The sequence below is a fragment of the Pristis pectinata genome, chromosome 2, assembly GCF_009764475.1.
Source record: "Pristis pectinata isolate sPriPec2 chromosome 2, sPriPec2.1.pri, whole genome shotgun sequence".
In the NCBI taxonomy this organism is placed as follows: domain Eukaryota; kingdom Metazoa; phylum Chordata; class Chondrichthyes; order Rhinopristiformes; family Pristidae; genus Pristis; species Pristis pectinata.
Window position 1 is genome coordinate 138520711 of NC_067406.1, and position 17909 is coordinate 138538619.

General features: G+C 43.5%; 1 protein-coding gene across 4 annotated transcripts in view; it reads left to right on the forward strand.

The window, feature by feature from the left end:
* Nucleotides 1-17909, forward strand: part of grid2 (glutamate receptor, ionotropic, delta 2) — a 930013-nt gene that overhangs the window by 615041 nt on the left and 297063 nt on the right. The gene's annotated exons all lie outside the window — the stretch shown is intronic.

Below are 17909 nucleotides of genomic sequence, written 5' to 3' on the forward strand. Positions count from 1 at the left end.
ACTGGAGGATTGCACTCCAGAGCAAGCCATGACTTTAACTAAACTGATCCAGTTCCGTTACATCACTGGCATCTACATGATAATATGGAAAATTGCTCTGCAATGTCTTGACCACTAAAAGCAGAACAAATGGAGAGGACAAAAAGAACAGACCGAATGCTAGCAAATAGGATTAGTGTAGATGGGCAAAAAGGTCGGCATGGACATTTTGGGCCGAATGGCCTGTTTCTGTGCTGTACACCTCTGAGACTCTGTAAATACAGTCTGGATAATTGCTATAATGAAAACAGAAAATGCTGGAAATACTCTCAATGCACTGATGTGATGAAAAGATCTGTATGGATGGCATGCCAAACAAAGTTTTTCACTGTACCTCGGTACATGTGACAATAATAAGCCAATTTACCAAAATTTACCATATCTGTGGAATAGAAACAGAGTTAATGTTTCAGGTTGAAGACTCTTTGTCAGAACCTTATTACCCAATCAATCAACCTACTCTCATTGTATTACTGAGACTATTATTATTATTATATAATTGTTAAGCTGAGATCCTAAAAACTGCGAAACAAACCTTAAATAATTTTCTTCAGACAATGCCATGTAACACTTTATGTCAGCCATGGTGCACAGCCAAGGTGTTGATTTAATGATTCAATTGAAAGACAGTGCCTCCCTCAGTTCTGCAGGGAAGCTTTAGCCTGGGTTTTGTGCTCGAGATACTGGAGAGGGATTTGCACTCACAAGCTTCTATACCAGAGATAAGATGCTACCATGGTGGCAGAGACAATGCAGTTTTGCTGAGGAGTCCCGTGCCTTTTTAGACATGCCATGCAGATGTGAAGCACTTGTTTAAAGCCAGGACCTGATTTCTAGAAATCCTTCAGTCTACAAGCTTGCGTCTTATTAATGCTATGTGCCAAGTTTGTGCAGTCACAGCTTCGCAAAATGTATTCTCGCTTAAATCGTCTCTGATACTGAACTCACCACACACTTTGGTGTAGTGACTGGTATAGTATCCTGACTGGTTGCATCATGGTCTGATATGGCAATTCAAATGCATAGAAATGTAAGAAGCTGCAGAGAGTAGCGGACTCAGCCCAATACATCACGGGCTCATCCCTCCCCACCATCGGTCGTATCTACAGGAGGCGCTGCCTCAAGAAGGCAATGTCCATCATCAAAGACCCCCACCAGCCGGGCCGTGCCATCTTCTTGCAGCTACCATCAGGCAGGAGGTACAGAAGCCTGAAGTCCCACACCACCAGGTTCAAGAACAGCTACTTCCCTTCAACCATTCAGTTCTTGAACCAACCTGCACAACCCTCATCACTACACTATGACCACTTTTATCACTTTGCACTAAAATGGATGTTTTTTTTGTTCTAATTGTGTTCTTGTAAAAATTGTGTATGATTTATGTCTAATTTGTGTTTTTCTTGAGTGCTGCTTATCTGATGCTATGTGCCTGTGATGCTGCTGCAAGTAAGTTTTTCATTGCACCTGTGCATACATGTACTTGTGCATGTGACAAAAAACTCGACTTTGACTATGGTATATAATTCCTCTGATCATGCTACTCTTCATATATTGTGTTGTCCTTTTTAATATTGTAAAAATCACATACTGTAGGCTTCAATGAATGTACCATTTCTGATTGGCATTTGAACTACCCTTTAACCTGCAGGAACTGGGTTGAATTTTAACCCAGAATGTGGCCTGAAAGTTGACTTTGACTGACGATCGTGAAAGTCTTCATGGTCAAACCAGTTTAAGTACATTCAACCTGGAAATGTCTGCCTCAGTTCTCTAATTTCATTCAAAGGCCCATAAGGCTGTCTACAGAGGGACCTATCTCCCTACATCTGTCCTCATTTTGAACAGCATGGGAAAGCTTAATGGGTGATAAAAGTGGAATAAAGATTTTCACAACCCAATACCGACTTCCCTTGGTGAGCATAAACGTTTACACACCCACGTCTTTGCTGCCTGTCCTCCAGAAAACCCTTCAAATTTCTTAGATCGAGTGTCTCTTTTCCTTCCTGCTCCTGGGCTGCTTTGTCGAGGAATAAAATCAAAACAATATTTTGATTTCCGTGCGTCGAGTAGCGATCACTTGAGACCTGTAATGGAATACAGATGGCTGACTAATTCTTGACATGTTCCCCCCAACCCCACCCCACCCCACTCCACCCCGCCCCCCACAGGCATCTGAATGATGTGGAAGTGAACAATGTCAGTACTGCTATGGTTTCCATGTTTTAAGGAAAGCACGGCTTTCTGAGAGAATTGGTTTGAATATGACCTAATCATTGAGACCACCAGCTACAATTTCCTAATTAACTAAATTCAGATCATCTCGCTGCCTGCTGGCCACAGTTAGGATGAAACACTCCCTTTGGTATAATTACCCAGCTGTTTCCATTCTGTCTCTTTCCTCTGGCATCGACAACCATTTGGTTAGTTTAGAGTTATATTTTTTGTGGCAGATCGTTCAGTGGTGACAGGGACAGGCAATCCTACCGGGGTAAAAATAAGCAGTCTTCACAATGGAGAGGATTGTAGAGACCAAAGAGAAAGTTTGTAGTCTGGGCATCACTTACAAAGGCCAGTATATATTTGTCCATCCCTAATTGCCCTTGGAAAGGCAGTGGTGAGCTGCCTTCTTGAATCGTTGCAATCCTTCTGGTAAATATACTTCATAAGTGTATGGCAAATGTCCGTAAAAAAAAATCAGCCTTGTTATAGTGGTAGCACTCTTGCCTCTGGAAGGAAGCTTCTATGTAAGTTCTCTCTCCAGTGGCATGAGCACATAATCAGAACACTTTTCCATGCAACCACAGGAGATGAAACACCAGTCCTTTGGCATTGTCCCTTCCTGCCATCCAGGGGCCCAATCAATCCTTTCAGGTGACACAGCGATACTCTTGCACTTCTTCCAGTTTTGTGTATTGCTTTCAGTGTTCTTGAGATGGCCTCCTCTACGCTGGTGAAACCCTTCTAGTGGCCTGTCACTTTAATTCTCCCATTGTCACTCTGACCTCTCTGTCTTTGTATTGCTCCAGTGATTTGAGAATCACCTTCTTCTTAATGGATAAGAAAGGTTTAGAGGGATATGGGCCAAACACTGGCAAATGGGACTGGCTTAGATGGGAATCTTGGTTGACACGGACCAGTTGGGCCGAAGGGCCTGTTTCCATGCCGACACAAGAGGCTGCAGATGCTGGAATCTGGAGCAACAAACAATCTGCTGGAGGAACTCAGTGGGTTGAGCAGTGTCTGTGGGTGGGGGGGCGGGGGGGTGGGGGAGAGGAATTGTCCAAAGAAAGGACAATTCCAGTCTTCCCACTGATACTGCTGGAGCCACTGAGTTCCTCCAGCAGATTGTTTCTTAGCTTAGATGGGCACCTTGCTCAGCATGGATGAGTTGGGCTGAAGGGTCTGTTTCTATACTGTGTTACTCTATGACTCAATGAGGCATTTACAACCCTCAAGTTGTAATTGTTGTAAACATTTGTAACAACTCAGGTTTGTAAATTGTTAATCTCAGGACCTCATCCTCAATTTAACAATGTCAGGTAACCCCTATTTTCTGCAAAACTGTGACTTTACCTTGAGTTCAATGTGTTATGCTTTAGTTTGCCTCTGTATCGTTATTGTTTCAACTGCCAGTTTTTGAAGATATTGTTTGTAAAACAACTTTATTCCACTCTTCCTCTCTGCAATGCAGAATATGTGTCCCCTCCAGTTTTGATGAAGGTTCTTTGACCCAAAGTATCTCCTCTGTTTTCTCTCTCCAAAGATGGTGCCCGACCAGCTGAGCAATTTCAGCGTTCTCTGTTGATGTTTCGGATTTTCAGCATCTGCAGATTTTTTGTTACTCCAACTGCAGATGCTGAAGATCTGAAACAAAACCTGATGATGGTCTCATTCAGCAAAAGGCAATGGCAAATGGCAAAGACAGAGTCGGGCCAGGAGCCCAACACGATGGCTTTGGCTTGTCCAACAGCTAACTAACTTTCAAAAGCAACACTTCAAGAAAAACTGCCTTCTCAGGGCAATGTATAAGACACACAATACTTGAGGGGTGACCTTATGGAGGTGTATAAAGTCATGAGGGGTATAGATAGAGTGAATGCACAAGGTCTTTTTCCCAGGGAAAGGGAATCAAGAACTAGAGGATATAGGTTTAAGGTGAGAAGGGATGATTTAAAAGGGAACTGAGGGGCAAATTTTTCACACAGAGTATGGTGTGAATATGGAACAAGCTGCCAGAGGAAGTGGTTGAGGCAGGTACAAAGCAACTTTTAAAAGATATTTATTTAGGTACACAGATAGGAAAAGTTTCGAGGGTTGTTGGCCAAATAAGGGTTATTAGGAGAAACAAAGGACTGCAGCTGCTGGAATCTAGATGAAAAACACGATGATGCTGGAGGAACTCAGCAGGCCAGGCAGCATCCGTGGAGAAAAGCAGGCGGTCAACGTTTCGGGTTGGGACCCTTCCTCAGGACTGAAGATAGGAAAAGAGGAAGCCCAGTATATAGAAGCGAAAAGCAGAGAAGTGATAGGTGGACAAAAGAGGGGAGGCGGGGTGGGCACAGTGTGGTAATAGGTATATGCAGGTAAAAGATAGTGATAGGCTTAGATGGGCACCTTGGTTGGCATGGATGACTAGGCCGAAGGGCCTGTTTCCATGCTGTATTCCTCTATGACTCCATGACACCGTTCAAAAATGAGCAGATAACTTCCTCCCTGTACCCACCACAATATCTCTTTCTCAATCAACTTAAGTGGAAGAGGAAGAGAATCTGGCCATCGTCACACCACTGTTCGTGGGAGCTTGTTGTGACTGGCTTATTGCAACAGTAAATAAACTTCATGAAGTACATTTTAGGCTGTAGAGCACTGCTGAATGTCTTGAGGTTGCTAAATGCTCTGATAAACTGTAAGATAATTCACACTTTGGACAAACTGCTGTGCCATTGATTTAGCCAAATGAATCAAAGTATTTAATCCCATTTTTGATACAGTGTATCCAGGGTTTTGGAGAAGGAATGAGTAAATAGAGCTGCCATAAAAGTGGTCTCTGAGAAGTGCTGAAGGGTAGAATATCCTTCTGGTTATCTACATTATGATAATGGCTTGTTTCTCCACAATATCACAGCTCTTCGAAGCTCCCACTGATAATATGTACCAGCTCTCGCAGGTAGATATATGGAACCAGCTGCCAGACGAACTGTGTGAGGCAGGTACATTAGATACATTTGAGAAGTACGTGGACAGGTATATGGATGACAACAGTTTAGAGGAAAATGGGCCAAGTGCTGGGAAATGGGATTAGCTTGAATGTGCATCTTGGTCGGCATGGACAAGTATGGGCCAAAGGATCTTTTTTCTATGCTGTACAACTCTATGACTCTATGACTCTCATCATGCTGGAACTAAGCCCAGTTGGGATCCAGCTTGAAATTCCATCAATCAGAATTATTCTATTTACTTCTTATATTACGAAATGTGATAAACATTTCAATGTTATTGGACTTTGCTGTCCTACCTTCCCGGAAGTATTTCCATCTGTCCAGATCTTCAGTGCCAATTGCCTGAGCAGGATGGTCGCAGGGGATGGCTGTGGCTTTGGGAATAATACAGCACTATTGGAAGAGAAGCCTGGAGAAGTTGGACTACACATGGCAGCCCAGAGGGAGAGAACATTAAACTTCGGAAGTATTGTAGCATTCTTGACGGAGCACTGAGGCTATGAGAAAAAGTTGACATCAGGGATTGCTGTGCAGAAGATTGTAGCATCTGCTAAACCAGGACTGTTTCCAAAAAACAAAAAAAACAACTGCAGATATAAAAAGAGAATAGAAAAGTAGAGTTTATTGTAATATGCACAAGTTACATGTATGCACAGGTGAAATAGAACACTTACTTGCAGCAGCATCACAGGCACATAGCATCAGATAAGCAGCATTCACAAGAAAGACATAAATTAACCATAAATTATACACAATTTTTACAAGAAATAACACACTTAGAACAAAAAAGAAGTTCAATTTAGTGCAAAGTTATCAAAGTGGTCATAGTGTTGCTAAACTGTCGTGATTCGGGTTTTGCCAGTTAGTTCAAGACTGAACGGTTGAAGGGAAGTAACTGTTCTTGAACCTGGTGGTGTGGGACTTCAGGCTGCTGTACCTCCTGCTCAAAGGTAGCTGTGAGAAGATGGCACGGCCTGGATGGTGGGGATCTTTAATGATGGATGTTGCTTTCTTGAGGCAGCGCCTCCTGTAGTTACTACCAATGGTGGGGCAGGGATGCGCCTGCAATGTATTGGGCTGAGTCCACTACTCTCTGCAGCTTACATTCCTGCGCATTCGAATTGCCGTACCAGACCACGATGCAGCCGGTCAGGATACTTTCAACAGTACATCTGCAGAAGTTTGTTGGAATGTTCTAACAGGTGCCGTAAATCTGGAATTAAAACAGAAACTGCTGGAAACACTCAGCAGGTCAGGCAGCATCTATGGAGAGGGAAGCTGAGTTAATGTTTCAGGCTGAAGACCTTCCATCAGAACAGTTCTTATGAAAGAATATCTATCTGAAATATTAACCCTTCTCATTCCTGACATGCTGAGTGTTTCCAGCATTTTCGGTTTTTAAAACCAATTGATTTTTTTTTGTAACTGGGCCAAGTGTGAAATAAGTTTGATTCTTACTTGATTTTTATGTTTGAGTACTCTATCAAGGCTTATGATTAGGGCATTATAGGAGAAGTGTGAATCAATCTTTGATTACTCGTTCTTGCTGATTGTAGAAACTGCTTAGTAATAGGCTAAAATGCAATTGTGATGACCAGTGAAATCATATCAAGTTCTGGAGGACCTGCACTTTGAAAAATTGATTTGATTCTAAGTGTTACTACCATACTCCGAGACGCACTGTACTAAACGATTTAACTGATTGCAACAGTTTAATTCGCGGAGGCACTTCTACTCCAGAATGGGCACCTTGAACCTAATTAAAACACTGGATTGCCATTAAAGTTTCAGCTTCTCAATCTATCCCTTGGGTTCATGCAGCATAACAGTGTATAATAATTAATTCACAATGAGGAATAAAAAGAGAATGACATTGAATCAAATAAACTTAATGACATTATTGCAAATTAAACTCTATAAACATAAATAGACTTGATTTAAAGTCACCCATTCCAGAATTAGAAATTAATTATTGGCTTTAGAAATTGGATATTGCCAAAACTACTGAGAATAATTGTGTATGGTTCCCTTCTAAGTTTGTCTATAATTACATTTAAGAAAGGGATGACGAAGGATTATTGTTGGTGACTGTATCTAGTGGGTCTTTTCTGCTGGAGAAGGTGCAAACAGGGATGGATTGCACTGTCTCTTGTCACCAACTCAGCAAAGTCTGGGACTTACTAAATATGTGCTTACAGGAGTCATGCAGCAAAGAAACAGGCTCCTTGGCCCACTGTTTTCATTGCTGCCCATTGTACCCATCCAGGCTAATTTCATTTCCCAGCACACAGCCCATAACCTTCTACGTCATGGCATTCCAAGTGCTCATCCAAATGCTTCTTAAATGTAAAGAGTACCTGCTTCCATTGCTCATTCCAGATTCCAACCATTTACTTGGTGAAAAAATTCTTCCCCAAATTCCCTCTAAATCTCTGAGCGTTCTGATTGGTTGCATCACGGCCTGGGATGGAAACTCCAATGCACAGGAACGCAAGAGGCTACAGAGGGTGGTGGACTCAGTCAGTTCCATCACTGGTACAGCTCTCCCCACCGTCGAGGATATCTACAGGAGGCCATGTCTCAGGAAGGCAACATCCACCATCAGGGGCCCCCACCATCCGGGCCATACCCTCTTCTCGTTGCTGCCATCAGGCAGGAGGTACAGGAGCCTGAAGACCCACACCTCAGGGTTCAACAACAGCTTCTTCCCCACTGCCATCAGGTTCTTGAAGTAACCTGAAAAGCCCTAATTTTATCATTTTTTTCTCTCAGTTTGCACCAATAACATTATGTTTCTTTTTGTTTATTTTGTCACGTAATTTATGTGTAATTTATGTCAATTTAAGTTTAGGTAATTCATATCTGTCGTACTTGTAATGTACTGTACTGCTGCTGCAAAAAGCTAATTTCCATGGCATTTATACCCTGGGTATGTATGCCCATGACAATAAACTTGAACTTCAATCCATGCCCTCTCTGCATAGACATCTCTGCCAAAGGATAAAGTTTCTCACTAACTACACTGTCTGTGCCCTTTATAATTTTGAAAGCCTCAATTAGACTCCCCCTTGGCCTTCTCGACTCCGAAGAAGATAAACCCCCCTTTTCAGTCTCTCCTCATGGCTGAAATGCTCGATCCCAAGCAATGTCCTAGTGAATCTCCCCTCCAGTGCAATCACCTCCTTCCTATAGTGTGGTGACCAGAACTGCACACTGTACTCCAGCTGTGGTGTAACTAATGTTTTATATTGTTGACCTATAATCTCTCTGGTCTTAAGTTCTGAGAAAAGCATTGCATTTATAGAACACCTTTGAGGACTTCAAGATTTCCTAAAGCATTTCAAAACTAACAAGGAAATTTTGAACCAATCATTGTTGTAATTAGGAACATGTGCCAATTAACTTTCACTTAACAAGATTCACAGAGGAAAAAAAATTAATAAATAAGGAGAAACCTTGCAAGGAACAGGATATTCTTTTGACCAAAGAGGAAATTCAGACAGACAGGGTCACAGTCTCCTCTGAGTATCTTCAACAGTATTGCGTGCAAGTGCCAGTCTAGATTATGAGTTCATGGATAAGATATCTTTATTAGTCACATGTACATCGAAACACACAGTGAAATATGTCTTTTGCGTAGTGTTCTGAGGGCAGCCCGCAAGTGTCGCCACACTTCTGGCGCCAACGTAGCATGCCCACAACTTCCTAACCCGTACGTCTTTGGAATGTGGGAGGAACCCGGAGCACCCGGTGGAAACCCACGCAGTCACAGGGAGAACGTACAAACTCCTTACAGACAGATGGTGCACAACCTTGTTCAACCCTTGCAAACTATGCATTCCTTACTTCTGGACCAGACTATGTAAAGAGAAGGATGGATTAGGTAATATTTAAGCAATATTTGTGGCAAAGTAATTCAAAGCATAGCTGGTCTCCAAATATACGAAACACAATCATAGCTCCTCCTCCCACTTCCATTGAAAGCAACAGTTGTGAATCAAGTCACCCCCTTACAAACGTGTCACCACTGGCCAGTGAAGTGTCCAATTTAGAAACATAGAAGATAGAAACATAGAAAAACTACAGCACAATTCAGGCCCTTCGGCCCACAAAGCTGTGCCGAACATGTCCCTACCCTAGAAATTAGTAGGCTTCCCCATAGCCCTCTATTTTACTCAGCTCCATGTACCTATCCAACAGTCTCTTAAAAGACCCTATCGTATCCACCTCCACCACCGTTACCGGCAGCCCATTCCACACACTCACCACTCTCTGAGTAAAAACTTTCCCATGACATCTCCCCTATACCTACTCCCCAGCACCTTAAACCTATGTCTTCTTGTGGCCACCATTTCAGGCCTGGGGAAAAGCCTCTGACTATCGACCCAATCAATACCTCTCATTATCTTATATACCTCTATCAGGTCCCCCCTCATCCTCCGTCGCTCCAAGGAGAAAAGGCCGAGTTCCTTCAACCTACTTTCAGAAGGCACGCTCCGCATTCCAGGCTGCATCCTAGTAAATCTCCTCTGCACCCATTCTATGGCTTCCACATCCTTCCTGTAGTGAGGCGACCACAACTGAGCACAGCACTCCAAGTGGGGTCTGACCAGGGACCTATATAGCTGCAACAATACCTCTCGGCTCCTAAATTCAATTCCCCAATTGATGAAGGACAATACACCATATGCCTTCTTAACCACAGAGTCAACCTGCGCAGCCACTTTGGATTCGGACCCCAAGATCCCTCTGATCCTCCACACTGCCAAGAGTCCTACCATTAAGATTATATTCTGCCATCATATTTGACCTACCAAAATGAACCACTTCACACTTATCTGGGTTGAACTGCATCTGCCACTTCTCAGCCCAACCTTGCATCCTATCTATGTCCCTCTGTAACCTCTGACAGCCCTCCAAACTATCCACAACACCCCCAACCTTTGTGTCATCCACAAACTTACTAACCCACCCCTCCACGTCCTCGTCCAGGTTGTTTATAAAAATCACAAAGAGCAAGGGTCCCAGTACAGATCCCTGAGGTACACCACTGGTCACTGACCTCCACTCAGAATACGACACTTCAACAACCACTCTTTGCCTTCTGTGTGCCAGCCAGTTCTGAATCCACACTGCAATGTCCCCTTGGATCCCATGCCTCCTTACTTTCTCAATAAGCCTTACATGGGGTACCTTATCAAACGCTTTGCTGAAATCCATATACACTATATCTACTGCTCTCCCTTCATCGATGTGTTTAGTCACATGCTCAAAAAATTCAATCAGGCTCGTAAGGCAGGACCTGCCCTTGACAGAGCCATGCTGACTATTCCTAATCATATTATACCTTTCCAAATGTTCATAAGTCCTGCCTCTCAGGATCTTTTCCATTAGCTTACCAACCACTGAGGTGAAACTCACCGGTCTATAATATCCTGGGCTATCCCTACTCCCTTTCTCGAATAAGGAAACAACATCCACAACCCTCCAATCTTCCGGAACCTCTCCCGTCTCCATCGATGATGCAAAAATCAACCTTTAGAGGCACTGCAATCTCTTCGCTCACCTCCCACAGCAGCCTGGGGTACATCTCATCCGGTCCTGGCGACTTATCCAACTTGATGCTTTCCAAAAGTTCCAGCACCTCCTCTTTCCTAATATCTACATGCTTAAGCTTTTCAGCCTGCTGCAATTCCCCACTACAATCCCCTAGATGTTTTGTCCGTAGTGAATACTGTCGTAAAGTATTCATTAAGTACCTCCACCATTTCTTCCGGATCCATACACACTTTCCCACTGATGCACTTGATAGGCCCTATTCGTTCGCACCTTATCCTGTTGTTCTTCACATACTTGTAGAATGCCTTGAGGTTTTCCTTAATCCTGCCCGCCAAGGTCTTCTCATGCCCCCTTCTGGCTCTCCTAATCTCCTTCTTAAACTCCTTCCTATTAGCCTTATACTCTTCCAAATCTCTAACATTACCTAGATCTCTGTACCTTTTGTAAGCTTTTCTTTTCCTTTTGACTAGATTTATTATAGCCTTTGTACACCGTGGTTCCTGTATCCTCTCGTGACTCCCCTGTCTCATTGGAACATGCCTATGCAGAACTCCACACAAATATCCCCTGAATATTTGTCACAGTTCTTCCATACTTTTCCCAGAGAACATCTGTTCCCAATCTAATCTTCCAATTTTCTGCCTGAGTAATTCCCTTTACTCCAAGTAAACACCTTTCTAGTCTGTCTGTTCCTATCTCTGTCCAGTGCTAACGTAAAGGAGATAGAATTATGATCACTATCACCAAAATGTTCACCCACTGAGAGATCTGACACCTGACCAGGTTCATTTCCCAATACCAAATCAAGCACAGCCTCTCCTCTTGTAGGCCTATCTACATATTGTGTCAAGAATCTTTCCTGAACACACATAACAAACTCCTCCCCATTTAAACCCCTCACTGTCTGGAGATGCCATTCAATGTTTGGGAAATTAAAATCCACCATCACAACAACTCTGTTATTCTCACACCTTTCTAGGATCTGCTCCTCAATATCCCTGTTACTATTGGGTGGCCTATAAAAAAAACCAAGTAAAGTAATTGACCCCTTCCTGTTCCTAACCTCCATCCACAGAGACTCTGTAGACAGTCCCTCCACGATGTCCACCTTTTCTGCAGCCGTGACACTATCTCTGATCAACAGTGCCACTCCCCCACCTCTTTTACCTCCCTCCCTGTCCTTTCTGAAACATCTAAAACCCAGCACTTGAAGCAACCATTCCAGTCCCTGAGCCATTCAAGTGTCCGTAATGGCCACCACATCATAGCTCCAAGTACTGATCCAAGCTCATCTGCCTTGTTCACAATACTCCTTGCGTTAAAATAGACATATCCTGAACCTGTCTGAGCACGTCCCTTCTCCATCAACTGCCTATCATACTGACTACAAGCTTTCTCTATTTGAGAGCCAAACACCTCTTCCCCAGTCTCTCCAGTTCGGATCCCACCCCCCAACAATTCTAGTTTAAACCCTCCCCAGTAGCCTTAGCAAACCTCCCTGCCAAGATATTGGTCCCCCTGGGAGTCAAGTGCAACCCGTCCTCTTTGAACAGGTCATATCTGCCCCAAAAGAGGCCTCAATGATCCAGAAATCTGAATCCCTGCTCCTTACTCCAATCCCTCAGCCACGCATTTAACCTCCTCCTCATTCTGTTCCTATACCCACTGTCGCTTAGCACAGGCAGTAACCTGGAAATTACTACCTTTGAGGTCCTGCTTCTCAACTTCCTTCCTAATTGTCTTTTGTCTTTTTTCAGGACCTCATTCCTTTCCCTACCTCTGTCGTTGGTACCAATATGTACCACGATCTCTGGCTGTTCTCCCTCCCCCTTCAGGTCTTAAGGTCCTCTGGTCTTAACAACTTTGAAGCAGCACAAATCCCTAAAAATGAAAATCAATGAACTCTGATCCCATTGTCATCTGAGGTCTTCCAAGCAGATTATTCACTCCGCCTTGAGCAAGATGTAACACTTGAGATAAATTTGAGGCTTTTTTTTATAAAAGCATAATCAAGCCATCATCAATATTCTTGACAGTTCAGAAGAAGCAATAACAAAATATGTATGTTTTCCATCTTCACTGTTGCTAAGCATTTAAGGTCCTTGACATTTTCATCACATTGTTGCAAAGTTTCGCTTCTTCACATAGGAAGGTTGAAAGGTGATTATTCTTTTGGAGTTGTTTGCTCCTGGTGACAGCTTGAACTATGAGTCTGTTACTGAATGCCAGAATCCTGATGATTTCAATAGATTTCACTGAATTTGGATCTCAGACCCCCATAACTGTAGAGCTTCAATGCAACACTCATCCTCAAAGGTCAAAATGGCTTGCAATTACAAAATCCCACAGCAAGAAGGCCTTATACCACATTCATACAGAAATTTATTTTCAATGCTCGAGTGTAACTTGTAGGATAAGATATCTTTATTAGTCACATGTACGTCGAAACACACAGTGAAATGCAGCTTTTGCGTGGAGTGTTCTGGGGGCAGCCCACAAGTGTCACCACGCTTCCGGTGCCAACATATCATGCCCACAACTTCCTAACCCGTACGTCTTTGGAACGTGGGAGGAAACCGGAACACCCGAAAGAAACCCACACAGACACGGAGAACCTGCAAACTCCTTACAGACAGCGGCCGGAATTGAACCCGGGTCGCTGGCACTGTAATAGTGTTACGCTAACCGCTACACTACCGTGCCTGCCCATAATATGGCTGAAGACTGAGAAATCTAACAACCATCTTTTGTTTTATTTGTGAGATTTTCAAGTAGGTCTCTATTAGGGTATTTTTAATTGCCATTGTTGCTGGAACAGTATCTTAATCATTTGTAATTCTTGCAGACATAGGCATACAAGTACATGGTTCCCTGAAAGTGGCTTGCAGGTAGACAGGGTGGTGAAAAAGTCTTTAGGCATGCTGGCCTTCATCAGTCAGGGAATTGAGTATAGAAGTCAGGGTGTTCTGATGCAGTTATACAAAACGTTGGTGAGGCTGCATTTGTAATATTTTGTTCTGTTTTGGTCGCCCTGGTATAAGAAAGATGCCATTAAGCTGATAAGGCTGCAGAGAAGATTTACGAGGACATTGCCGGGACTTGAGGGACTGAGTTATGGAGAGAGGTTGAGCAGGTTGGGACTTCTTTTCATTGGAGTGAGGGGAAATGAGGGGTGATCTTATGGAGGTGTATAAAATCATGAAGAGCATAGATAGAGTCAGTATGTACAGTCTTTTCCCCAGGGTTAGGGAGTCAAGAACTAGGGAGCATAGGTTTAAGGTGAGAGGGCAGATTTTTAATAGGAGCCTGAGGGGTAACTTTTTCACCCAGAGAGTGGTCAGTCTATGGAACGAGCTGCAAGAGGAAGTGGTTGAGGCAGGTTGCCAGAGGAAGTGGTTGAGACAACATTTAAAAGACAGTTGGATGAGGACATGGATAAGAAAGGTTTGGAGGAATATTGGCCAAACAAGGTCAAATAGGCCTAGCTCAGATGGGAATCTTGGTCGGCATGGACCAGTTAGGCTGAAGGGCCTGTTTCCATGCTGTGCGACTCTATGACTCTAATTGGATAGTGGTTGATATATTTTTTGGGAATGTTGATATGGATTTACCGGAGGTGTGCAGAAGTTTTTTTTAAAGTTGCAGAAAGTGGCTCCAAGCCAAATTTTAGACTTGAGTTGGAAAAGGTACAGAGGTGGCACGTCTAGGCACATAGGGGAGTTTAGTCTGCCATTCAATAAGATGACAGCTGATCTTTCAGTTCCACTTTCCTGCACTAAGCCTGTACACATTGATTCCTTTTAAAATCCAAATGTGTATCAAGATCACTTTGAATATAGTCAGGTGTCTGAGTCTCCTGGGGCATCTTGTGCAGTGAATTTCAAAGATCTCTGAATGGCTGATCCTTTATTCTGTGACTGTGACCATTGGTTCTAGACAGCTCAGCCAGCGAAAATAGCATGCTTGTGTCTACTCTGTCAAGCTCTATAAGAATTTTGAATGCTGCATTGAGATCACTTTTCTACCTAAAATCAGGAGTATTGGGCCAGTCTGCTTATGTAATCCACATAAAATAATCCCTTCAACTCAAGATAATGATTTTCTATTGCACCACTTCAATAACAAGTATATAAGATAAGATTTCTTTATTAGTCACATGTACATCGAAACACACAGTGAAATGCATCTTCTGCGTCTAGTGTTCTGAGGGCAGCCCGCAAGTGTCGCCACGCTTCCGGCGCCAACATAACATGCCCACAACTTCCTAACCCATATGTCTTCGGAATGTGGGAGGAAACCGGAGCACCCGGAGGAAACCCACGCAGATAAGAGACCTGCCCCATACACAGTATTCCAGGGCGATATATAATTTCAGTAAGACATCTTTATTCTTGCATTCAGATACCCTTGCACTAAAGGCCAACATAACATTTGCCTTCGTAACTACTTGTAGTATCCACAAGCTAAATTTCGATGATTTGAATATGAGGAAACTTAGGTCTTGTGAAACACTAATACTTTTAAATCTCTCACCATTTAAAAATGGATGTTTTCTGTATTTTCCACCAGTAGAAAATTTCACATGTTTGCACATTACAGTGTTTTAATCTCCTTGACGCCTCTCTTCATTCTCCAATTCACTTTACCACCCAGCCTTGTATCTTAGAAGCATACAGCACAGAAATGGGCCCTTTCAGACCACTTCATCCATGCTGACTGTAATGTCTGTCAGTGCTAATCCCATTTCCCTGCATTAAGACTGGTATCCCTCTATGTCTTTCCTAAGAACCCGTCAAAAAGCTTTTAAAATTTGTAATTGTATCTGGCTCCACCACCTCCCCTGGCAGCATATTCCAGACATTCACCACCCTCTTGTGTGAAAAACTTACCCCTCAGATCTTCTTCAAATTTCTCCCCTCTCACATTAAACCTGTGCTCTCTAGTTCTAGACTCCCATGCCCTGGGAAAAAGACTGACATTCCTAGAGAAACAAAGGACTGCAGATGCTGGAATCTAGAAGAAAAACATGATGATGCTGAAGGAACTCAGGAGGCCAGGCAGCATCCGTGGAGAAAAGCAGGCGGTCAACATTTTGGGTCAAGACTGAAGATAGGAAAAGGGGAAGCCCAATATCTGGAGCACAGCAGTGATAGGGGGACCAAAGAGGGGAGGCGGGGTGGGCACAGGGAGGTGATAGGTAGATGCAGGTGAGAGATAGTGATAGGCAGGTGTGGGGGAGGAGGGGAGAGCAGATCCACCGGGTGATGGGTCAAAGGTAAGGAGAGAGAGAAAAAAAAGGGGCAAGGAAAAGGAAGAAGAGAAGAAGCGTGGTGGTGGGGGACTGATAATCCAATCTCTCCTCTTCATAATTATATAAATTGCAAGATCACCCCTCAGACTCTAATCTTCCAGAGAGAATAAACCCAACCTATTCAATCTCTCCTTATTACCACAGCCCTCCATTGCAGGCAACATCTTGGTGGACCTCTTCTGTACTCTCTCTGTTGCTAATATATCTTTCCACAGTGTAGTGACTAGAAATGTACGCACTACTACAAGTGCAGACTGACCAATGTTTTGTAAATCTGCAACCTGATGTCCCAACTCTGAAACTCCACCTATGAAGGCAAGCATACCAGATGTCTTCTTCACTACCCTATCCACCAGTGTCGCCACTTTTAACAAGCTCTGGTCTTGCACCCCAAGGTCCCACTGTAAACCAATGTTCCTCAGATCCCTGCCATTTACTCCATATGTCCTGTCAGAATTTGACCTCCCACAGTGCATTACCTCACACTTGTCTGGATTAAATTCCATCTGCCGCTGCTCGGCCCAACTTTTCAGCTGATCTGTGATGTCCTGCTATATCCTTAGACCACCTTTGTGCCTGGAATGGGTTACCAGGAGAGGTAGTGGAAGCAGGCAGTTTGGTGGAGCTTAAGACGCAAGGGAATGGAGGGATACAGATGAGGGGAGGAGAGTATAAATTGGCATCGATTGACACAGCATCATGGGCCGAATGGCCTTCCAGTGCTGCACTGTTCTATGTTCTTTGCAACCAAGACTCCACCAATTTTCATGTCATCTGCAAATTTAGTAATCAGATGACCTACATTCTCATCCAAATAATTTATTGATATTGCAAGCAACAAAGGTCCCAGCACTGATCCCTGTAGGGCACCACTTGTTACCGACCTCCAGTCAGAGAAAGACCCATGCACCATGACCCTCTACCTCCTATTACCAAGCTAATCTTGGATCCAATTTTCCAACGTGCCTCAGATCCCTTGTGCCTTAACCACATATCATCTGTCATCATAGTCCATTTTTCACAGATGCCTAATTTAATCAAGTAATGATCATTGGCACAGTAATGTAACGACAAGGAAGACATATGTGACACAAAGTTATTAGATGGGTTTTTGATTGAGATAGTACTTATAACGAAAGACGTACTGGCCCTGGAGGGGGTCCAGAGGAGGTTCACCAGAAAGATCCTGGGAATGAAAGGCTTCCTGTAGGAGGAGCCTGGATAGAGTGAATGTGGAAAGGATGTCTCCATCAGTAGGAGAGTCTAGAATCTGAGGGCACAGCCTCAGAATAAAGGGACGTCCCTTTAGAACTGAGATGAGGAGGAATTTCTTCAGCCAAAAGATGGTGAATCTGTGGAACTTGTTGCCACAGGAGGTGGTGGATGCCAAGTCATTGGGTGTATTTAAGGCAGAGATTTAGGTTCTTGATTGGTAAGGGGGGGGGGGTTAAGGGTTATAGGGAGAAGGCAGGAGAATGGGGTTGAAAAGAAAATCAGCCATGATTGAATGGCAGAGCAGACTTAATGGGCTGAATGGCCTAATCCTGTTACTATATATTCTGGTTTTATAGAAAGCAAGGGAGAAGGTGTAATTTATTCATCAATCAATTCTGGATACCTGCACTTGATTCCACTGATGAGAAGGGTATCAGTCTCTCACGGGAGTATACCTGTGAATGAATATCTAAAAAGCTCAACCGTTGTGGAAGAGATTGAGAATAATGGACCCATTCCATATTGCTGAGGACTTGGATGTTCAGTGATAGAGTGTACTCAGGGGC